Below are 25847 nucleotides of genomic sequence, written 5' to 3' on the forward strand. Positions count from 1 at the left end.
GCCATTGGTTATTTAGAGATAATAGAAGAGAGGAAAGAAAAGGAAGGGACAGAGAGAGAGAGAGAAAGAGAGAGAGAGAGAGAGAGAGAGAGAGAGAGAGAGAGAGAGAGAAATAGGTGATGTGAGAGAGACACATCTATTGGTTCCCTCCCTCATGCACCTCACCTGGGGCTGGGGATGAAACCTGCAACCCAGGTATGTGTCCCCGGGACCCCGGACCTTTTGGTGCATGGACCCAAACTCTAACCACTGACTCACACTAGCCAGGGCTGGATAGTTTTATTTTGATAATGTAAGTACTGGACAAACTTTATTGTTTAAAGTTTGCCACATTAAAAAACTTAGACAAACTTAAAAAAAAAAAGGTGCTAGCTACCTTATTCTCCAAACAATTGGAAATTCCTACAATATGAATACATTAAACCTTAAAACTTAGTCTCACATTGCAAATATGAGGAAATTTCTAAACACAAATAAACTAAATATCAACAGCTTTTCTTAGTTTGGGAGTAAAAATTTATGTATACAAGTATCTATTTTTATCAGTGTAAACACTGGCCTTTCTGTCTTTGAAATGTTTTCATGAGAAAGTATAATATTGCTTTTGCAATAATATTATAGTCTATAAATATTTCTTCCTGTCTCTTAGTATGTACATTATAAAGTTATAAATAAACTTCATGCATTTTTGATTATCTAAAATTCTCCTTACTTGTTTTCTATCCTTTTCTGGTAGTATAGAAATAATAGCCTTCATATTTTAAAATGTTTATGTACAAGTTCACAGAAAATACAGGGTACATTTTGCCCTGGCCATATAACAAAGTCACAGGTTAGCTTCCCTGTCAGAGCACATACAAGAATCAACCAATGAATGCATAAATAAGAGGACTAACAAATTGATCTCTCTCTCTCTCTCTCTCTCTCTCTCTCTCTCTCTCTCTCTCTCTCTCTCTCTCTTTCTCTCTCCCTTCTTCTTTTTAAAATAAATTTAAAAAAATAAAATACACATTCTTAATATAGTACAGTTTGATGAATTGGAGGCCATTGTTCCAATTAAGAAATATTGTATCTTCTTTAGCCGAAAACATTCTCTCTGACTATGTTAATTGCCAACCAGTCAGACCACAACAGAGGTGTTCACTATTCCAATTGCTACTACCATAACTAGTTTTAACTGTCACAAAATTTCATATAAATGGAAGTATAGAAAGTACATTTTTCTATGCCTAGTTCTTGTGTCAATATAATTTTAAATTAATTCATATTTTGCATGTAACAGCAGTTGGTTCATTTTTGTTGCTAAATGGTATACCACAATAGTTACCCTTTCATGTATTGATGGGCATGTGTTTTAATACCCACCCATCCAGTTTTGGCTATTAAATTCACTAGCCACTATTACATTCACAGAGAAATCTTTGTGTAGACATGTTTTTTTTTTTCCTCTTAGGTAAATAGGAGAACTGATGCATCAAATGGCAAGTATGCAAAGCTTTATAAAATACTCCCAAACTATTTTCCAAAATGACTGTTTCACTCCATACTTTTGTCAACTTGCATCATTCCAGGTTCTTGTGGTCCATTTGAATCCTTCTTTTCCTAAATTATCCATTCAGCTATTCTATATTTTATTTTTTCATTTTTATAATTGAATTGTATGAATTCTTCAAATATTTGAGATTAAAATCTTGTTCATCTGTATGTATTGTAATATTTTCTAGAAGTCCATATATTATTTACTGGTATTTCATATTTATAATCTTGTCTTTCTTTTAAGGTATAGTGTCTTTATTAATGTCTAATTTATATTTTGTTTTTACTTTACCTACCCCAAAGTTTCAAAGTTATGCTAGACTCATAAATAATTTAAAGTGTTTTTTTTTCTTTTCTATTTTATGAGTTTATGTTTGGTTGACATTATTTCTATAGTAAGTGTCTGATCAAATTAACCAGTAAAATAAATTTTACCTGAGATATATTTGTGGGAAAGTTATTGATAATATATTCAATATCTTTAACATTTATATGGCTTTCAAATGTTCTAATTATTTTGTCCAAACTTTAATAAGTTGCATCTTATAAGGAATTAGTCTCTTTTATCTTGGTTGAATTTCTTGTCATTAAGCTACACATAAAATTATTTTACTATGATGCTAATATCTAAAAACTCCATAATGGTATCCCTTCTACAATTTCTGATTTTGATAATTTATGTTATCTATTTTATTTCTTAACATAACTAAAGATTTGTTATTTCTTAAATCATTTATGGATATACATTTTACTTATTTATTACTTGTATATTTAAGTTTAGTTGTTTTCTTCTATTTTATTTTTGTTGGGTTTAATTGTTTTTCTTTTTTAACTTCTTTAGCTATCATTTCAGAACATTAATTTTTGAACACTTGCTTTTTTCTAATATAAGTATTTCAAGACACATGTTGTAATGACTGTTTTAGGACTACAAGTACTGTTCATTTGCTTTTGGATAAAAATATATTTTTTTATCTTTGTGATTTAATTTTACACATGGGCTTTTTCTTAATTCCCAAGTATTAAATTATTCTGACATAATTTATTCATTTCCATTTTAATTCCACTTAAGGTAGAAAATGTATTCCTTATTCCAATCCTTTTAACTTTATCTAGTTGTTTTATGGCCCAGCACATGGCTAATACTTATAGTAAGGGTTTGACACGTATTTCTAACTTGATGGGATGTGAACTCCACAATCCACTGACATGAGCAGAAGCTGAAGTTTCTGTCCAGCTCTGTCACTTTTGCAGTGGTTCTTTCTCCCCTTGATTCTTTGAAGAATTGCTCTCTTGTTTACAATTCTTGGATCATCTACAGATTTTAGATTTTATATAAAGGTTGTGGAGATTGTCCCTCACTGGGTCCCTTATTTCTGAATTATCTCTCCTCATTTATTTTTCATATTAGCGCTCCCAAACATTATCCTCGGACTGTGCCAGAAAAGATGGCCAATGTCCGCTCGTTTTCCAGCCGTCTTGTACCTTAGAAACAGTGAGGTGCTCTCAGATCAAAAGTGTTATAAACATAAATCTCACCCAGTGTGCAAACCTTCTTTCAAGGGTCTAATTCCACTCTGACTCCTTGTAATCGCCTGTTCATTCTAATAAAAAAAAAAAAAAAAAAAAAAAAAAAAAAAAAAAAAAAAAAAAAAAAAAAAAAAAAACTTCTATAAAGCTTTCAATCTATTGTTCATAATAATTTGTCTGGAGCTTATAATAGTAATTTCAGGTAAGATTAGTGTGATAAAAGCTACTCTGCTTTTACAGAAACCGTAACTTCCACACTGAAAGAATCTTCTACTTATTGTAGTTAAAATAATAATGGATTATAAGTTTTGAGCAAGTATAACATCCATTGTTATTCATTACAAAATGTATTTCAACCCACATGAAGATGGTTTGACCTCAGTTTTAACAGGTTTTCCCTTATATCACTTCTTGAATGTCCTAGACTAAACAAATTCTCTAAAACGTATTTGTTTGTTTTAAATTTATGGGCCCCCAATTTAGGAAGTGTATGAAAACCCATGTAGAAATGTTGGAAAAGTCTTATCAATCAAATCATATAAATTAAATGTATCAAGGATGTGAAATTTGTTTTAAGTCCCAGTAAATTGACATTGAGGAGTTCTTTTGATAGATGAGTGATAAATGACAGTGTTTTCACAAAGCACCTTGCAGGTCAGAAGCAATATTTTGTTTTGGAAAATAAATAACAAAACCTCACTCATAAAGCTTTAATGACATTTTCTTAGGTAAGAAATATTCCAAACACACTGCCCTCAAAGCAAAGTGAAAATCTATTTTTTGAAATCATAGAAATATTGTTTTAAAAATATAATATATATATGTCTCAGATACCTGATACCTGATACTTGTACTAAGTTACAATGGCTGGTTAGAGATTTTGAAATTTACCTTTGTCAAGGTAAGGTCTTACTTGAAGAATGATAAAATAATTTATCTCATGATTAACACAAAAATGTCTAATAACTGAAATATAACAATATAGGGCCAAATATTTCCTCTCAAAAATGAAAACTTTTTCTTTAATCAAAATCTCTGTGCTTGGTACTCCCTTTCCCCATTGTAAGTTGAAGGTTTGTGTTTATTAACATTTTGATATTTCATATCTCTGCATCATCTTGGTCAGCACAATTAAAATATGGACAGAAAACCAAGTTATAGAATAAAAGCATAGAAATGAGGGGATATCATCCAGTGTTTCCCAAACTTTTGACATATGTGTACCCCTTCTATAATTTTCGTAACTCTGAGTACCTCTCATACTCATGAGAGTGTAGAATTAGGCTCAGCTAAGCACGGTGCAGTGCATATCTCCACCAAACTCCGGTGCAATGCATACCCCCACCAAACTCTTCCCGTACCCCTGGGGGTACGCGTACCACACTTTGGGAACCATCAAGGGGATCACAGACAGTTAAAAACCTGTTTTCTGGAAGTCTGCAACTAGTACTGTTCATCAGAAATTACAAGCTTTTTTGTTGTCAGTAATCTGGGACTGGTATCCTGAAATCGGGAGCATCAACCACTTATTGCTTTATTCTAAAAGGACATTCTGATGATTTACATTTATAAATATGAGTATAAAAATATATTTTTTTTTCATTTCAACATTTTACAACTTCCTTAATTCAGATCCTTACTAATGCAGTCTTTGCTAAAAGAAGGTTTACTGTGAAACTAATAAAGTATAAGCTTCTTCAATCCTCACTTTTAAAACCATTTTCCAAGGTCTTCAATGGATAGGCCCTTATATTCACATGTCCTTCAAATTTTACAAAATCTTCAAATGGAAGTCACTTTATTTCCAATACATGAGCACTCTAGTTTTTTCAACTTGGACCTCTCAGTGTAGCACTCAACCCCTTTGGCTGGTGGTAGACATTTTAGGGATCAGGCTTAAAGCAATGTTGAGTTGTAGACATATTTGGTTTTAGACTAGGGTGAGTCTCTGTTACCTCAGACACAAAAGTGGTGATGCTAATGCTTTCTATTCCTACATGTCACTCATCGGGTGGAATAATTTACATATAAATAGATTATATATGTCATTTTATATATGTATTTATATATAATATATAGCATGTTGTAGATATTTATATCACAGGAATAATTATTGCTCTTTATTTCTTTAAAACCAACCAGAAGGAGAAGGATATAAGTTATAAGTATTACTATAAAAGAATATAATGATATTCTTAAAACAACATATTTATTGACATGTAGTCAATCATAAAATTAGAGTAATTTATTTGCTTCAATGTTCCCACCAGAATCAGAGTCAGGTAGCTAAAGAATAAACAAATTTAAACACCTTACTTGCCACGTGAATTGCCAAAAACAACAAAACAAAACAAAATAATCATGAACCACTGAATATTTCTTAATATTAAGCATCTCTACCTTGATATGATTGTGGTTGCTTCACAGGACCCTACCTTATCACAACACTGTATTAGCAACAATATTTATGGACTTTTAAAGATTATATTAGTTGCTTGTTCCACAGAACTAAAATGGAGGCTAAAGTAATTGAAAAATAACCTCACATACTAAAAATACTGCTGAAAAACCTAAGAATTTGTTTTTCCAAAATGGGTCAGCAAACTCAATTTACCTTTTAGTAGAATTGAGAGCTGGAACAGTTCCCACTTGAATGACACTCACATTATCTTTGATTGTGGTGATAATGAGATCTGCAATCTATCCTGAGGTCTTACATCTGGTAAATTATTTTCTTGACTGAGTTAGGCCCCAGTGTCAGCAAGGACAGCAGAAGGCACACCACGCCTCAGGGCATCTCATCTGGCCGCTTCTCTTTGACCTGTGGACATCTGCACAGTGGTGTCCTGTACTCTCACCAGCTGCCCAACGGTGTTTTGGATCCATGTGTGACCTTTACTAAGTTACTAAGTATGAATGAGCAGTTAGCAGGGGCTAGTGTATCTACTTATAGTGCAACCAATTCATTACAGAGGTGACTGATCATTCATGGGAATATTTTTTAAACTGTGTCTGTGAATATCTCACTGCTTGAGATGGAGATGGGATAAATTAAAATATGATTGTGAACAGTAAATAATACAAGAGGAAAACTCATTATCTTTATATCAATATACATAAATTGTCCACAGGAATCTTAGGGTAGTATACAAAAGTCTGCCAGTATTACAATGAGGTTCCCATGGGAATTGGTTATTTTTCCTCTCTGATATTGGCAACATCTTCAGGGAGGACAACAAACAAACAAAAAACACAACGAAAAAATAATTTCTCTGGCATCACACAGAAACATAGCAGATTTTTGTTTTCAAAATGGAGAATAATTGGAGGGTCTATCTAGATCTAATTATCTATCTATCTATCATTCATCTATCTATAAGATATAGTGCTGAGAGTTCTGCCTCCTACTTTCCAGAATTCTTCAATAGGCTTTTAACACAATAATTTGTCTATAGACATGCCATGTCATCTTATCAAGATATTCAGTTCTAAGTTTCTGCTACGAATGGGCCCACAATGGAGTATGAAATGGAAACTCTAAAACCCATTAATTCATGTTACTGTTTTTTAAATATGTTTTTTTCATTCTGTGTTAGATAAAACAAATATTTGAAGAAGGGTAGCAAAACTAGTCACAGTCCAGTTTTGTAGCCCCTGTATACAGTAATTCTTTTTTTTTTAATCAAATGAAAATGAAACAGAAGAATGTAAAAGTATATAAAATTTATTTGACTTTCTAAATCTGTATTTTTTTTAAAAATATATATATATGCTTCACAGTATTTATTCATCTGCATTGGTGTGTCTGAGTAAATTCCAAACCAAAATTTAATGTGTTGAAGTATCTGTCAGATGGAAAAGTGCACACTGATTATTTCATTTAACTGAAAACCATCAGACTGAAATTTTTAAAGCTGAAAATAATATAATTATATAGTTTGCTACTGAAGACTACTCAAAACTTACTTTGCATTTCAATCAGTTACTTAGTTGAAGGAAGTCTTTTATTGTTCTTTCACAACAACTTTTTAACTTAAAAAAGAAATTTTATTATTTAAAAAAAATGTGAAGACTGACTCACATGAATGGGCCTCTAATTATAGACTGTCACTTCCTAGCTTGGTCAGGATCTCAATATGCTTCCTATTTAATTTTTCTAAAATATATTTCTCTAATTATATACTGTTATCATTGCAATTCTTGTACTGCCCATATTTCTATAATAAAAGTGTACTGTTTCACTAACTTATTTTCAAATTATATCATAATTAAAATATTTGAATAAACACAAAAATATATACAAAAATATATATATTTTTTTATATTTCCTTCTCTTATATATTTTTCCTAAGATGATTTATTTTAAGTTTCATGTTATTTTGATTCTAGAAAAGACAAGAGAAGTCTTGGTTCTCAGGACATAACTTCTCTAAACTTAGACAGTAGCAACCCATTTATTTGCATGACTGTCCAAACCATTATCCATCATAATGTGCATGGCACCTCTGACTGGAATAATAGAATCACCTGATTTATAGACATATAAACATTTCTTGGGCATTTTACAATCTGAGGCTGGAGAGACAGCACTGTCTAAACCCTACACTAAGAGAGTCTGGACCTGAGCATGTGTGTCCTGAATCTCTGAACAGCAAATAATAGCCAGTACATTTAAAAACCACATAATCAAACTGGACTCTCTCACTGTAGGTTTTGAAAATTCAATTGATTTCACTGTTTGCCTATAAATTTAGATGTCTCTGATTCCTATTTTTAGAACAACCTAAGCAAAACGGCTAATGATAGCTAAGGCTTCTTGGGTGCTTACTATGCCAGTGATGCTCTCCCAAACCTGAGGAGATAGTTACCACTAGCTAGCATGCCCGTTTTACTAAACCCAAGTTAAAAACTCATCTAAGAGAGCATGCGGGTAAGTATTGAACAAAGGCAATATGGTTGCACTGTGGACACCATGCTCCTCGGCAGTGTGCTGGAGTGCTGATTTTCCAAGCAGGACAGTAGAATCATTGATAGGAGGTCCAGGAAAGTTGGACTCATGTACTTTTCCTTCTAATTTTAATGATACGAAGTATTTAAGACTAACTAGTACTTATTAACACAGTAACACTGCAAGCCCTTACTTAATGCCATCAGGTGTTTAGAAATGTGGCTGAATTACATATAGCGAAACCAGTTTTTACTATAGGCTAATTGATATTCACAAGAGTTATATTCCTAAGGGCATCTCATTCCTGTTATAACAAAAGGGAGCTATTCAAGGATCTGCTGTGCCGTTGTTGATTATAGTACTTAATTGTCACAAATTAAGATATTTATTAAAATGTTTAATGAATCTAGATAAATGGCTTTTCAATATAAGTCCTTACCAGAGAAACACCGTGGTTGTTCTGTTCACATGTTCCCTTCAGAATCAGACAATGTGTATTTCCTGAGATAAGAAAAGCTTTGTAATTCTCCAACTCAGTAATTTCCTCCTGAGCTGCAACTATGTCTATTCTAAGAAGAGAGTTGTTAAAGCCAAATTAGTCATTCTAAGTGCTAGCTTTTTGTTGCTAGCATCTGCAAGGTATGTAAAATTAAATGGAAAGGGAGAAATTAGGAGATTTGTTAATTTCTCTATGGCTACTACACTCTTGAGTTTATTTTACCTTGAGTTTATTTTATTTTTCCAAATATAAACATCAGAATTCCATCCATTTAAAAGGTATGAAATATTTGCTGAGAGTAAATAATGTGCATGCATTATTGTTTATTTTCTTAAAATTTTGTAACATATTGCACAAGTGATTCTTGTAAGGCATATTATATCTGAACATACTTAAAGGATAATTGATGTGATGAATCAAATATAATAAATGGAATCACACTCTGTGTAGTATAATTACTTTAAATTAGAAGAATTATAAGTTGGGTACATTGGTTTTCAGTTGAGCAAGAATATTCTTTTCTTGTTCAATCAGGCAAGTAACACACCATAATTAAATGATGTAATAACATAAATGCTTTAATTTCCAAACAGAGGGGAAGAGAATGTAAAATTTGCCTGAAAGTCAAAAGAGCACTCAGATTTCAAGCAATATCAAACAATTTCCATTATTTCAATTATAGGAAATAATGACTCCTCTGAGGAGAAGATTGTATGCAAAGAACAACCACATTTTTTTTGTGTTTAAATTTTCCATCCTTCCATTTTAATTCTTTATCTCTTCCCTGTGGGAAACCATAGTTTAAGATCAATGAGGTCCCTCCAGTAAATATTAAATAGGGCAGTATTCTTACTGTCAATAATAATCACTAATATGGTTTATTTTATGGCCCTCATATTTAGTAAAATAATGTGTCATTATCATAATTTTTCAAACAAATAAAAATGTGAACTGGTAATGTGGGCACCTGATATGTTTTCATTGTGAATTCATATGCCCATTTCTTCTGATAAGACTGCAAGTTCCTTATAACCGAGGACTGAGTTCTTGACCATTATATTCATGATAAACATTTAATAAATTACTGAATTACCATTATGCACTTTGACATCCTATCAATGTGCCTTCTTCCTCCAAAGTCCCTTTTTCTGGACATAATTTTTGTGTGTTTTTTAAGAGCTCTCATAATGCGTAAAAAGAGTGTAGTAACCAAAACAGATAGAACCATGCTGATTCCACTTCCTAAAAATGTGCTTATTAAAATGAACAAGTCAATGTAACTGCCTACATCTCAAGTTTTTCACTTAAAAAAATGAAGAAAATAATACATATTATTTAGGATTGCAAATGGTATTAAAATAATTAGCACTGACAAATTGTTTGACATACAGTAGACATTTGGTGCGTATTAATAATATTCTTTAGTATTGTTTCTCATGATGCTAGAGAGATTATTTTTCACAGTGCTCTGGTCACTGATAATGCTTCTACTATTCTTCAACGAACAAAACCTTTATAAACTAAGTATGGCCTTTGATTATGTTATAGATCGATTATCTACATCGTCCCAAAATGCATATTTTTTAGTCCTAACTTCTAATGTGATCATATTTGGAGGTGGAAACTTTGGGTGGTGATGAGGGGAGAAGGGTGGAGCCCTAACGAATTGGATCAGTGTCCGTATAAAGGAAACCACAGAAAGCTCCTGTGTCCTTCTGCAATGTGAAGACAAAGTGAGAAGGGGACATTTATGAACCAAGAAGTGGAACCTCACCAAACACAGATACTATTGGCACCTTGATGTTGAATTTCTCAGTCTCCAGAACAGTGAGAAATAAATATTGTTGTTAGGCCAACCATTGTATAGTATTTTGTCAACAATAGTCTGAATAGAGTAATACATCTAGCTTTAGCCATGACTTCCAAATAACACCATTTCCCCACCCAGATCCATAGTTATGAATCATTCTCATTGAGAAACACCAGACTTTTTTAGTATTAAGCACTTCTCTCAGTAGGTTCATTGATTTATTTTTAATATTAGAGGCCTGATGGATGCATGAAATGTGTGCATGGGAGGGGGGCCCTCAGCTCAGCCTGCACCCTCTCACAATCCAGGACCCAATCCCACAGTCTGACATCCCTCTCACAATCCAGGACCACTGGCTCCTAACTACTTGCTTGCCTGCCTGCCTGATGCTTCTAACTGCTCTCCTGCCTGCCTGATTACCCCTAACCACTTGTCTGCTGCCCGATTACCCCTCACTGCTCGCCTGCTGCCTGATCGCCCCTAACTGCCTCTGCCTCAACCCCATACCCGGAACTTAAGCTTCCCTTCTCTGGCCCACTGCAGGCACCCTGGACCTAGGGCAGCACTGCCTAAGCCCCGGCTTTATCAAGAAGGATGTCCAAAAACATCCAGAAGAAGTCTGATCTATCCGGTCTAATTAGCATATTACCATTTTATTAGTATAGATTCCTTTTACATTTACATATTATTGGTGCACCAATAATATACTGAATTCTGAAGTAAACAAACTCCAAAGTGTAATCATTGTAACAATGTATAATTTCATATAGCTTCTAACCCACTAACTAGGTAGAACCCTGTATGATTACAAAGGCTCATTTATACTAAACTAGAGGATCAGTGAATGAAATTTGTGCATGGGAGTGTGTCCCTCAGCTCAGCCTGCACCCCCTCCAATCTGGGACTCTTCGAGGGATGTCCGACTGCCTGTTTAGGCCCGATCCTAAATGGGCAGTTGGACATCCCTCTCACAATACAGGACTGATGGACTGCTCACCTGCCTGCCAGCCTGATCACCCCCTAACCACTCCCCTGGCAGCCTGACTGATGCCTAACTGCTCCCCTGCTGGTCTGATTACCCCTAACTGCCCTCCCCTGCTGGCCTGGTCACCAAACTGACCTCCCTTGCCAGCCTGGTCACCCCTAACTGCCCTCTTCTACTGGCCTCCCCCCGCCCACAACTAACCTCCCCTATAAGCCTGGATTCCCCAAAACTGCCCTTCCTTGCAGGCCTGATTGCCCCCAACTTCTCTCTCCTGCAGGCCTGGTCTCCCCCAACTGCCCTCCCTTGCTGTCCATCTTGTGGAAGCCATCTTGTGTCTACATGGGTGCAGCCATATTGTGCAGTGAAGTGACAGTCAATTTGTATATTACTCTTTTATTAGATAGTATTCCCTTTGGAGGATATGAAATGAATGGAAAAGAATATTGGCATGCATGAATCAGAAACACTAGAGAAATGCTAGAAATCTTCCCTATATTACACTCCTCTACATTCACACTGATTGGAAAAGAAGAGTAGCTCCCAGTGGATTTCTGGAAGATTTTATACAAAAATGATGATGATATAAAATGTTAGCAACTGCAGTTTCTGAAATTTAAGCACATATTAGGAAACTTCCATTGTTTTTCATTTGGCATTTATCTGTGAAATTTCCAACTAACATTATATCTAAAGCTACTCTGGTGAACAGTTTCAATTAGCTTCTAAAACGAAAATATGCATATTTGTATAGTCAAGGGAGTTGACAAAATCCTTATTCTGAGGACTCACGAGGCACTGATGTGCATCAAAAATTATCTAACTATATCAAAAAGGGAATTATTTTATATTTGCATTAAACCTACTTTTTAAACACATAGACATTTTATTTTGCTAGCTGTGCATGTTTTATTTATTTTAATATCAAGAAACTTAATTAGCCGTTAGACATTTATTCTGTCACCTACCTATTATCTATCATCTATCTATCTATCTATCTATCTATCTATCTATCTATCTATCTATCTATCTATCATCTAGTCTACAGAACAAGTCAGGTTAATAGCATAGGCCCTGTCTCATCATAAGTTGATACAGTGACAAATACGCTGCATCCAACAGACAAGTGGAGCAGAGAGGAAGTTCATACAGGGAAGCAGTAGAAAGATTAGCTTGTTTTACTCCCTTAATCATCTGCTGAAGATGAGGAAGATCTTTGCCCCCAATTTAGAACCAAGCTATTCAAAACTTTCCCTATCAATGTCAGCTGTATTGAGAGAATATGCATATTTTCAATGTATTCTATATCTCGGCTAAATAGTTTATGCATTAATACTCTTGTACCTGCTTCAATATCTTCCTCTTCTACCCCATATTCTTGCCCTCTGTACTTCCACTATTTTTAAATATATATATATATATATATATATATATATATATATATATATATATATATATAATTGATTTTTCAGAGAAGAAGGGAGAGAGATAGAGAGCCAGAAACAACGATGAGAGAGATACATTGACCAGCTGCCTCCTGCACACCCCCCACCGGGGATGTGCCCGCAACCAATGTACCTGCCCTTGACCAGAATCGAACCTGGGACCCTTGGGTCCGCAGGCCGACGCTCTATCCACTGAGCCAAACCAGTTTTGGCTGTCCTTCCACTTTCTTGGTTAATACTTCCATAGTGATTTAAATAGTAAGCCACAGAGCTCTAAGGGGAGCTAACTCAGTGAATAGACGTAAGTGAAATGGAAATGGCAATAATGACGGCATAAAATGCTCGGCTTTGATGATATTCACTGAGCAGAAATAATCATTTGTCCAGTTTAAATGGCACTGTTGTTACTCTAAAACTGTGTTAAAGTTTTAACTAGTAAAGTAAAAAAGAGATAAAAGACTTATTTTAGCTAAAATTCAATTAAGCTTCTCAATTCAATAAACCATAGTCCTACACATTTTCAAATGAATAAAAGTTTAACGTTAGATTCCACTATGTATAAAAGTTGTTTTAACTTAGGAAAAATTCAAAATCACTAGAGTAGTGTAGGACATTCTTAATTTAATACAACCTTTCTAGAACATTCTTATCAAAGATAGTTTCACATTTTTGATCCCTGGTCAGGAATGTCGTGAAAGTCAGAGAGCTTTAAAGAAGAATCTGTCTTGCTATGGCCAGTGTTGCTAAGTGGTTAGAGGGATGGCCCATGCACCAACGGGTCTCAGGTTTCATTCCCAGTCAAGGGTTGTAGGTTTGATCCATGGCCCTGGTCAGGATACGTGTGGGAGGCAACCAGGAACCCATGAATGTGTCGCTCTCACATTGATGTTCCTGCCTCTCTCCCCCTATCCCCCTCCTTTCTACTCTCTCTAAAAATCAATAGAAAAGATATCCTAGGTGAAGATTAACAACAACAAAAAAGAATATATCTTCTTTCAGAGGGCAGAGGATGCTTTAAGAAACTTCCTCAAAGGCAAACCCAGCAGGCCAAACAATTATTGATAACAATTGAGAAAGTAGCTGGCTTGGAAATGTTTGTCCATGTTTTTAGAAAAACATACTTTCTTTGTGAAAATTATCTCTCTCTTTTTTAAGGCTTTTTACCTAGAACTTCAGAAATTCCTAATATGTTTACTACTTCTAAAACCTTGGGGTATATATATATATATATATATATATATATATATAATCACTTAATCTCTATGAATCTCTTCACCATAAAGTGTATAGAATAATGCAATCCTTAAAAAAAAAAGACGTTGTAAAGTTAAATGAAACAGTTAAGGCCTTTGTACAGGATATAGCTTATTCAATGAGAGACAACTTATTATTATGAAAGGTTCAAAAATGTTTCTTGAAGAGGGTTTTTTAAGAAGTGACTTTTTTCTACATAAATAAAAGTGCACTTTTCTAATGATTTGAGCACTGTCACATGTGAAAACTAATCTGTCAAATAATATCAATGAGCATAATATATAGAAGATAGAGAGAATATGAATATAGAGACCAAAATAAAAATCAGTAACCTAGCAATAAGTGACCCACAAAATATTTTGGTTCAGAGATGAGTATGAATATTTTTACTGGAAATGCATTCTGTTTGCCAAATAATTATGAATTCATTATTCCCTCGGATTACAAAATTTGTTAATTTTATGCTTAAAAGAATTAGAATATTAATATGAAATGCATGCTTTGAGGATTAACTATCAAAGTTGCTATTAATTATTGAAATTAATAAATGGGTAAAGGACTATGAATATTTCTGTTACCAAAGCACATTAGCTTTAAAAGGATAAACTGCTAAGAAGTTTATGATGATTATTATTTAATAAAAGGTATTTATAGCCAAAACCAGTTTGGCTCAGTGGATAGAATGTCGGCCTGTGGACTGAAAGGTCCCGGGTTCGATTCTGATCAAGGGCATGTACCTTGGTTGCGGGCCCATCCCCAATAGAGAGTGTACAAGAAGCAGCTGATCGATGATTCTTTCATCGATGTTTCTAACTCTCTATCAATCTCTCTTCCTCTCTGAAAAAATTAATAAAATATATTTTAAAAAGGTATTTATAGCTTTGTGAAAGTTCATTTTTATTTTATCTGATTTAAAAATGATTAAAAGCAGTTTAACATCCAAATTACTTCTTCAAGATGAAAATCAGGCTCCTGATCAATTTTTAAAACCTATTAATCTTCTGGTTGATATATATATATATATATATATATATATATATATATATATATATATGAAGTGGGCAAAAATAGGTTTACAGTTATAAGTACACAAAACTTTATTCTTAAATTTTCATTTATTAATTTGTATTTTTCTATATGAACAACTACAAACCTACTTTTATCCATCCCTATATATTATTTGCCAATTACATAAATATTCATAATAATGAGTAGTTAATAAATAAATGGTACTGCTGTATATTAAACATAGTTAAGAAAATTTTATTCCTTGAAGATCACCCGTTTAACAATTCTTGTTTGTGTACACAAAAAGTGAGCCATTAAAATTTCATTTTTGCTAAACAAAGGTTATACCTTGACTATATTCATGGTTTCATTTGAGAAGATCTATTAGTATTATCTTAACTATTGTGAGATTTTAGTTCAAAAAATATATACTACATATTATGGTCATATTTTAATTTTAAATATACTTTTAAATTCTTCTTCATGTAATTAAATTTTATCAAAAAGCTGATGCATTGCAAATGTTTTGTTCATACAAAAATTCATAAATTCCTTTGTTTTTCTTATTGATTTTTAGAGAAAGAGGAAGGGAGAGGGAAAGAGAGAGAAAAAACCATTGATGTGAGATGTAAGAGGGAAACATCAATGTGCTGCCCCCTTACTGGGGATTGAGCCTGAAACCCAGGCATATGCCCTGATCAAGCATTAAACCAGCAACCTTTCAGTCCATGGGATGAGGCCCGAACCAACGGAGCCGCACCAAACAGGGCATGAATGCTCTCTCTAATGTTCCTATTTTAGGTTTAAAGTATAATCTTATTTATGTCAATTACCATTTGCAACAAAAGAAAAGAAAGAAAAAAGAAAATACTCCTTGATGTTTTTCTTTTCTTTGTACATTCAGATTGCTTTGTATAGAGACTTGGATGAAAATAAGAAATAGAATGGAAAAAAATAATACCTCCATATAAAACAATATAAATGCTATAATCCCACTACACAGACTCTGTTAGATAATCTAGGCCTCCATGTTATTGCATTTCTCCTTGGACTGTGGACAGGCTATATATTATCCAAAATAAGTTTTGATGACTTGAAAGACACAGTCACCAATCTGCGACTAGAATAGAATATAGGGGTATTGACTGGGTGCATACAAAGAGTTAAGAACAGGAAGTGTTCATTAAGAATGCTTCTGAAATGTTATTGTGCATTAAAATCACTTGTAGGACTTTTTGAAACAGATTTCTGGAGCCCAAACATAATGTTTTTAACCAAACGGTTAAAGAGAGGCACCCATGAATGTGCATCTCTAACAAGTTTCTAGGAATGAAGATATGGCTAATTCAGAGACCACCGTTATATATATATATATCCCTATAACCTAACTTCCTAAACCCCAGGGAGAACTTTACAAAGGAAGCTAGATAGAGGAAAAGGACACACACACACACACACACACACACACACACACACACTTATTTAGAAGCTAATGTGAAAAGGTACTTTCAAATAAATTATCAGAATGAATTCAGCTATAGTCCTATTGAGAAAAACCTCTGGGAATTGAACCTCAACATCTGATTGCTCTAATTTCCTACTCACAGGAAACTCAATACTAAATAATTTTAAGGTTTACATTTTTTTTCTTCAACCCTATTTGAATCAGTGATTTTCAAATAGCCATTTAGGGTTATTTAGGTCAGTTCCCAAAGAATTTGCATTTGACTTAGCTGGTTTGGCTCAGTGGATAGAGCATCAGCCTGCAGCCTGAAGGGTCCCTGGTTTGATTCCAGTCAAAAGCACATGCCTGGGTTGGAGCTCCATCACCTGTAGGAGCCATGCAGGAGGTAGCCATCAATGATTCTTTCTCATCATTGATGTTTTTCTCTCTCTCTCACCATCTCTGAAATCAATAAAAATATGATTAACAAAAGAAATCTGCATTTTAATGATCACTTTAGGCAAAACTGATAGATCTTTTTATAGGCACACTTGGAAGGAATACTTTAATGTAATTATTGTATATTAACCATCTGACAATACAGTAGCTTGAATGGCTACTTAAAAGCTCCAGATGATTATATTTTCACCTATTTTTCTCCTACTAAAATGTAATGGAATGTTGGGTTCAAGTCGTAAGCCTTTTTGTGTGATTTCTAGATATCAATAAAGTGCTATAATACTTATACTAAGCACTACATAAAAACAGTAATTGATATAGTTTTCCAGGCTTGTTAGTCCTCCTAGAAAGTAGGAAAATATTTTGCACCCTTAGGTTTTATCTAATACATTTCTAAAGACCTGGTTAGCATAATGTCACTTCTCTATGTTAAATACACAACCTAAAGCCTTCAGCAAGAGATATAAAAACTTTTGTGCCTGTGCCCTACACATGTGGAGGTAACAAACATATTGCAAAAATAGACAGACTTAAGGCAAAAGTTGTGTAAATTGAAACAAAGAAAATGGTTTCTAGTAAGTGTCCCATTGATGACCTTTATTATGTTATGTTGCATAATTAACAACATAGATATTTACTATTCATTCCCATGTTCTCCCACCTGCCTGAGAGGTTTGATATTGTATATTCATGACTTATCAATGCACATTTTAAGATATCACAAAAAAACATATATTCAATTCATACATAAAATGCAGTCTGAACATATGGGAGAGAATTTTTAAAAATTTAAAGGATTACTAATTTCTCACCAATATTTAAGATTTGTCCAGAAAGAAAAAAAAATACATGATTGACAGTATTTCTCTGGTATTTATCTTGTTTTATTTATTTAAAACCAAATCTCTCAAATCATGTTAATTCTGTTCAAATGTAATACATCTTATATATTTATTTGCCTAAAATTAAAATGCCATATTTAATTTGAATGACAATTGAATGACAAGTGTTAAGTGTCTTCAGGGGAAAACTGTTTAACAGAAACATATTTTGAAATTTCCTATTGAATCAATTATTATTTCTAACACTAAAATGTTCATAGGAATGAAAGATAGATGAGATGGTGATAAAGGCAAGTGGTTTTTATGATATTATGGGATTTTGCCTTGTTTTGTTCCATGTTTGACAAACAATGACATCTGTCTAAAATATGTCAATATGATGGATGAGAAGCATAAATCACATTATCTTATGTCAACACTCTTTTCAGAACAATATTTTAACATAAATTCAGTATCCTGTCATGAATGTGACCCATGAGAATAATAAAGAGAGACCATAAAACATTCAGCTGGATCCTATTTCTATAATTATTTTTAATCTCTTTTGATTTAGGAAACCTAAACTTTTACGAGAAATCTCAAAGACAGAAACTATATCCTATACACATTGAAAGTTATACACTTTAAAGTTATATCAACAAAGACATTTCTAATGAAAATATTGTCTAAAGTTGATGAAACTAAAAAATTTAATGCATAACTTTAGAATTTTGGTTGAAATATATTTGAATGAATTTATAAAACCTATTACAATTTGAAGAGTACCTTGACCAGTTTTAGAACTAATGATTTTTAGTAATTTATAAAATGTTCCAAAATATCATAAATTTCCTGACTACTGAGGAACATCAATCAGAATATCAAATATCTATATATATAAAAGCCTAAGTGACTGTTAAGACCAAACGACCAGTCTCTATGACATACACTGACCACCAGGGGCAGACACTCAATGCAGGAGTTGTCCCTTGGTGGTCAGTGTGCTCTCACAGTGGGAGTGCTGCTCAGCCAGAAGCCGGGTTCACAATTAGCAGCAGTGGCAGCAGGTGAAGCAGGGCCAGGGTGACCTAGAGCAAAGCCAGGCCCCACCTCGGGCTCCTCCCCAGCTGTCTGCTGCTTAGTGCACTGCTACATCCCTCGTACCCAATAAGCCTGCCTATACAATCTCCGGAGAATGGTTGAAGGGCCTACACTCAGAGAAACCAGCATGAGCCTGATATCACCCACCAACACCTAAAACTCTACCTTGGGCATCAAGATAAAATCTCATCCCTCACATATTGCCCCTGAGCTATATAACAGCAATATAACAGTGGCCACAAGGTGGCAACTGCCAAGGTAAAAGTCAGTGAGATGGATCTGAAGGGTGGGGTGTATGCAACAGAGCACCTCCACCCCGCAAAATCCCCAAGTCTGTATTGTTCACCCAAGAGTATCTCTTATCTAGCTCTGCATGCTGGAAAGTGTCCAGCAAGGCCCAAGGCATTTACCAGGGACCTCCTAGCTGGCAAGGCTCAACCTTGATCACAGAAAGGACATTTGGAAATACTTTTTCAGGAAGCTGCAGGGAGGAGAACAGACTCCCCACCTGACTTCTTGGTGACTCATGGGAACTTGGAAACTCATTGGGCATGCTGGCATGGCTCCTGGCCCACATGCCCCTGATTTCTCTTCAATGTGAATGTGCACAAATCCACGCACCAGGCCACTAGTGTGCGCGTGTGTGTGTGTGTGTGTGTGTGTGTGTGTGTGTGTAGCTATTATGCAAAGTGTTCCCTAAAGAGTTTGATTGGAAGGAGTTTGATTGGTTCCTATGATGTGCGCTGCTGACCACCAAGGGGTGGTGCAGAACATGGCAGGCAACCAACGGAAGGGAAGGAGGCAGAGAGTCAGGGAACCTGATCGGCCCTGATAGCCTGCCAGGCCTAGAGACCCTACCCAATGCACAAATTTCGTGCACCAGGCCTCTAGTATATATTAATATATATAATACTTTAATCTTATAGTGTTTGTAAATATAATAGATGTGACCTAAATGTGCTTGGTTATTTTTTTTTTCCATTCAAATAGTGTCATTTGCATGGGCAAGACAACTAGATCTGTATTTGTTTAGAGAATGTTTTTAAAGTTTTAGCATATATTATTGAATCTTAATAAAGTTATTCAGAATTTTTATTGGTGTATCTGAGCTTCTTCACCTCAATCCCCAAGCTCCCATACATTTGAATTTGCCTGCTTTGCCACTGTGTGCTGGGATGAGATGACTTGCTCCTGTTCAAGACATTGAAAGAATCAATACTAGACTATTCTTATATTAGAAGAAACATAGTCCTCTCGTGCTTCTACTAAACTCAATTTTTCACTACATTGAGTAAATCAATTGATGTGCCTGCATGCCAATAAAACTACATGGAGTTTCTTTCTATAGTCCCTAATTCTCTTCCAGTTATTTTAAAGCAGAGATTAGCATGGAATTCTCCTCCACTAATAGTTGTTATGTCTAAAGGAAATTAGCATCAGTTGTCATGACAACAATAAAATAAAGTGATATTTTGATAGTGTTAGCCATATTATAATGAATGGAACTACCACAAATTTTCATTTAGGCATTGACGCATTATTGTTATTTTTTGTATTTTTTTATTTGTTCATTACTAAGTCATCTGACTTAAACTATTTGCCAGAAAGGAAAACAAAAATCCACTTCACTTAATCATTCATGCAACAAAAAAACTTTGACCCAGCAGGCGTGGCTCAATGGGTGAGAGTCCACCTATTAACCAGAAGGTCACTGTTTAATCCCAGTCAGGGCACATGCCTGGGTTGAGGGCTTTATTCCCAGTATGGAGTGTGCAGGAGGCAACCAATAAATGATTCTTTTTCATCATTAATGTTTCTATTTCTCTCTCTTCCTTCTTCTCTGAAATCAATAAAAATATTTTTAAAAAACTTAACAAAACAAAAAAATACATTGTTTTTGGTGGGTGTGATCACACCAAATAATTTAGACACTCAAACTCTGTTAACCTCACAGTACTTGTCTATTTATCTCACCTCGTTAATTATTCAAATTTACACTGAAGCTAGCTATACACATAAGTCCATTAAAAGAAAATAATAATTTAATTATATTCAGTAATATGGTAACTAACCTATAACTGAAATACAGTTTGGATTCAACTAATTCAATTAATCTTTATTTTATCTTTTTTCCTTCCCTGATGAATATTTATAATCTCTACCTTAGATTTCATTTCTAAAATCACAACATAGAAAAGTTTGTAAAATTAGGTAAAGATTAGTTTTATATCTTGTAAAAAAAAAATCCTGATTTAAAGATAACTCCAGCAGTCCTCATAGTTTCACCTGAGAAAGGCAAGTGACTCAGACAAACAACCAGTCCAATCTGGAATTCCCAAGACAAGATGTACATTAGGTCAGGAAGGACAAGCCTCTGTGATGGATTGGCTATTACTCTGAGATGAACGCAACTATGGTTTCAAGTGAGTCTATGTTCCCTTGATGTTCTTATTGAAATTCCCAATAAGGCTGCAGTCACTTACTGAACCATAAAGGTGACAATAACCTTGGGTATAAAAAATAATACTAAGATATTGGTAGATGTAATAACATAGATAGGACAATCTGCATAACTTTGTTGAACCAATTTATTCCCAAGATAAATAAGAATCCAGAAATATTTGGATTAATTTGATAGACATGTAAGACCAACATCTCCTCTCAAAATGGTCTTCTTGAGCTCTTTATAAATGTGTAAAGGATAATATTAAAGAATAGGGTGTTACAATTTAGTAATATTCATGAGAAGGATCATATGAATAGCTTGTTTGTACTATGTAGAAAACAATTCAAAAGAGAAAGTAAATTACTTTCTAATGAAGGAAATACAAATATCATTATTCATGCTTAAATCACCCCACCCCAATCCTCATTGCTCCCCACCCTCTCCAAGTCTGAGGAACATGTATTATAGGAAAGTTACAAGAGGAATTATATTATCATTTATGTAAAAATAAAATCAGAGAAAATATAAGCCTACAAAACTTGTTTTAAATTACTTATTTGTTAAGGGTGATAAGGGAAGGAGCTATATTGAGAGCTATTTGATGTATGCACAGGTTTGTCCATGGTTTTCTTGCCTTCCCTGAGTGTAATGTTGAGGTGACTTTCCTAAGTAACTACCTGCCTCAATAGCCATTGAACAAAAATATAAGGGAATTTATTCAGTATTCCAATAAATATCACCAGAGTTAGAATTTTGAATCAAGATATTGACACATCCCAAAAAAACTTCCAGTCCTTCTCTTAATTCCTTCTGTTAGTAAATTGGGGTGACAATAACTTTCTCAGTCACTGAAATAGAATGAAGGCCTTCCTTTTATTTCTTGGTGGGAAAAGGGAAAAATCAATTAATAGTGGGACTTTAATTTCAATATTCTAATTTTCTGGTGGTATTCATCTCACCACATGCTATGTCACTGACTGCACCTCCAGCATAAATCCTAAGGCAGGAATACTTGATTTATTTCCTTGCTGTCGGCTGCAGTGTCTCTGAGAGCATTTTCATTTTCCTAAAATTCAAAGAACAAAAACCTCAGGAAAATGCATTCAAGATTGAGGTAAGGATAGAAAGATTTTGAAAGAAAAAGTTATCAGTTCTTTGCCTTAAACATGAGGGGTTGTTTGGATAACAACTGGTGATTCTATGAAGAAAATGTATCAAAATCAGGTAATTGAGGACAGCTCATTGCTGACTTCCACAGCATATCTGGATTTAGAATAAAGACAAGCTCTATTAGGGAGGAAGGCATTCAAAAGATGACATTTATCAGAATTCTGCTTGAGAGGAAAAACAGGATATCAGGTTAAGCACATCTAAAATATTCCCTTCAGCATAAAAGCTGAAATCACAAATAAATTACATTCGGACAGCACAATTCCAGCGACCCATATCACGAGAAGCCATGTGATCACCTTCTCAGTGGTAGAATCATTATTCTTATCAATGCTCACAAATTACATGAACAATTTATTAGAACACATGCAACTTGAAAGCCTTAAAGTCATGGGTGAAAGGTAACAATATTGCCACCCTCAGGCACTGATGAAAACCAATGGTACCTACATAAATGGAATAAGAAATACACATTCTACCTCTGGGGCTGGAACTGGCATATGCAGTGAACCCTGAGCTACTCAGAAAAGGACAGAAGGTCTAAACAGATCCCACCTTAGATCAGGACCACACTGCATGTCTAAGATGAAGGCTTAACCAGAGGTACAATACAGAGGAGAGCCTAATGCTAAGAGGGGAAAGTAGGGATTATAGGAAGCATATATAATAACCTTGGCAACCACTCCTCTCCCACATGTTGAATACAGGATTTCTAAAGAATTTGAAGACTGGTGAACTCAGAGTAATCCCATCAACTACAAATCTCAAAACTAGCCCCAATCTTAATTAGATTAACCCTGCTCACCCTACATATTAAAATCCAAGTAGAAGTATGCTCAGGTCCAGGTATAAAACTGTGTACCTTAACTATATTTGTAAAACGCCCCTAATCTTTCCCATATAAGGTAATAGAAGCTCATCATAAATACAGATGCCACACTCAAAAGGAGAGGATTATATAAAGACAAGAGGCCTGGTGTATACATTAATGCACCAATGGTGTATAGTTTGAAAATATTTTACCAAACAAACTCATCATTCTATGGAAAGCAAAATTCAGTAATTTTCATAGAGGGTTAGCAAGGCAGATGAATCTGTGGGATTTAGGAGCATTCAAAAGTTAGAAGTAAAGTTCTGGCCAGGTGGCTCAATTATTTGAAACATCACCCCATACAACAACAAAGTTGTGGATTTGATTCCCAATCAGGACACATACCAACCAGTTTGCAGGTTTGATCCCAGGTTGGGGTGTGTATTGGAGACAACAGATTAATGGCAATGTTTCTCATACATCTTAATGCCTCTCTCTCTCTCTCTCTCTCTCTCTCTCTCTCTCTCTCTCTCTCTCTTTCTCTCTCTCCTTCTCTCCCTATTTCTCTATAAAAAATCAATAAAAACAAGACAAAACATATCCTTGGCTGAAAATTTTAAAAATAGTTAGAAGTAACTATTTTTGGAATAAAAGCCATCATTTTTAGATTAATAAAAATATATCTGAGACAAGATTTACAATATGGTGAGAGATTATATTTGCCTTTTACTTTATTAAAAAGGCTTTACTTTTTCCCCCATTTAATGTGCAGTACCCTAAAATAAGAATGTAATAAACCAGTAGGGTTTTACCTAAACAAGCGTTTGACCCTTCTCAAAAGTAAAAACCGTCTGAAAGCCAATGAAGGTCAGATAAATGCTAAGAATATATAAAAACTGGGAAGGATAAATAAAGAAAAGTTGAGGGAGTGAGTAATTGTTATAATTTGAAGGTTAAAGAGCTTGGAGGCAAAGTGATTTTAAACAATGGTGAGGTACAGGGTTAGGTCTAACTATAAATATTTTAAGTTCTAAAGAAACCAAAGCTAATTGAGATGTACAAGGACCTGCAAGGTCGAAGACCTGGAAATACCAACATCTTCATTGAAGTCTCTGAAATATTGGCAGAGTAGAGTGGGGAATTATAATCAGGCATGTTAATAACTGAATATAATGGGAAGAGGTGGCTAGACAATATCAATGTAGTTTTAAATGTTGCTGTACAAGTAGTTGGTATGAACTTCAAAGGAAAATGTGTTAAAATATTGAGAGAGTTAATGATAATTTGAAGAATCAATGGAGAGCTTTGGCTATCCATCTTAAGAAAGGGTGGATGGAACAGGAGAAAATAGAATATTCAATCACTAGGTATGCTGCATAAACTATATAATCTGTATGACAAGATTAAATGGTGAAACAATTAGTAAAGTGTGTAGCTCACCCTTTAATGGTGAGAGACTGTGATTCTCTAATTATAGAGTATTTATATGGAAAGGTAATGGACTGTTAATGACAAACGCTTTGAAAGAAAGACTTTGTGAACACTTTTTAAAAGAGTATATAGTCCATACCAAATATAGAATGATATGTAAATATTGTGAGCACAAACTTCATCCTCACTATTGAAAGATAAATACAGTGGAATGCCTATCTTTAGAATTAACTGAGTGCTACATTTTATAATAAGTTATACAGAAATTATGAGTAAAAAGATGTAAAAAAAATACCAATGCATCTATATAAAATTCATGACATATATAACCATTGGAAAGTAAACATCAAAGATTAAGTGTCATTACTATTTTAATTAACATAAATATATTTGTAATTGCTGGAATTTCTGAAATATTATGTACAGGGGGAGAATTACATCTAAAAAGACACTTGGAACACACAGAATGTGATAATTTTTTGAAATTAATTAAAATTCAGTGTAAATTTGTATGCCTTTAGAGTTATATAAATGAAATTATATCATAATGCAATATGGTGCAATATAACATCACAACACATAGCAAACTGTAATTTATAGACTGAAAATGAAAATTCTGCTATTGATTTTTTAAGCATATTCCAAATTTATTTTATAAGTTGACTGAATATGAAGTGTTGTTTAACAAAAATAGTGTTCATAAGTACATTGTATATATGTGCAACATATGTACACATGTATCATAAATTAGGACTAATTTTATTATGAAACAAATCCATTGGTCATATGGATGATGCTACAAAATAGAATCTATGGTAGCAACACAACAATTGAAGTAGGACAAGACCTGATCTTACAATTAATAATTGAAATCAAGGAATTTCTCTAACTTCTCACGGAACTACAAACCTCCAGAATCACAAGCAATAAGTTATTATTTATCACAATTGTTCAAAGCCAATTAATAGTATGTAAAACTTCCTGAAAAGTTTATGAAACTGCTATTAAAACAGGATAATAGATAACTATATAGGATGAAGCAAAAGTATGTTTACAGTGATTTGTATGGAAAATGATACAATAATAAATAAATAAATAATAATAGAAAAATAAACTATGTTTTGCAAACCCACATTTGCCCCATCCTGTATT

The 25847-nt window shown here is 34.0% G+C and overlaps 2 long non-coding RNA genes across 2 annotated transcripts in view; one reads left to right on the forward strand and one right to left on the reverse strand.

Annotated features, from left to right (window-relative positions):
- Positions 1-25847, forward strand: part of LOC311621527 — a 1687340-nt gene that overhangs the window by 1200185 nt on the left and 461308 nt on the right. The window lies entirely within an intron of this gene.
- Positions 3135-25847, reverse strand: part of LOC311621526 — a 484022-nt gene continuing 461309 nt past the window's right edge. Inside the window, exon 2 of the long non-coding RNA XR_014794844.1 lies at positions 3135-3203. This is a non-coding gene — a long non-coding RNA (uncharacterized lncRNA). The remainder of the gene's footprint in view (positions 3204-25847) is intronic.

Source organism: Pipistrellus hanaki (genome assembly GCF_964339955.1).
Source record: "Pipistrellus hanaki genome assembly, chromosome: 4".
Taxonomy (NCBI): domain Eukaryota; kingdom Metazoa; phylum Chordata; class Mammalia; order Chiroptera; family Vespertilionidae; genus Pipistrellus; species Pipistrellus hanaki.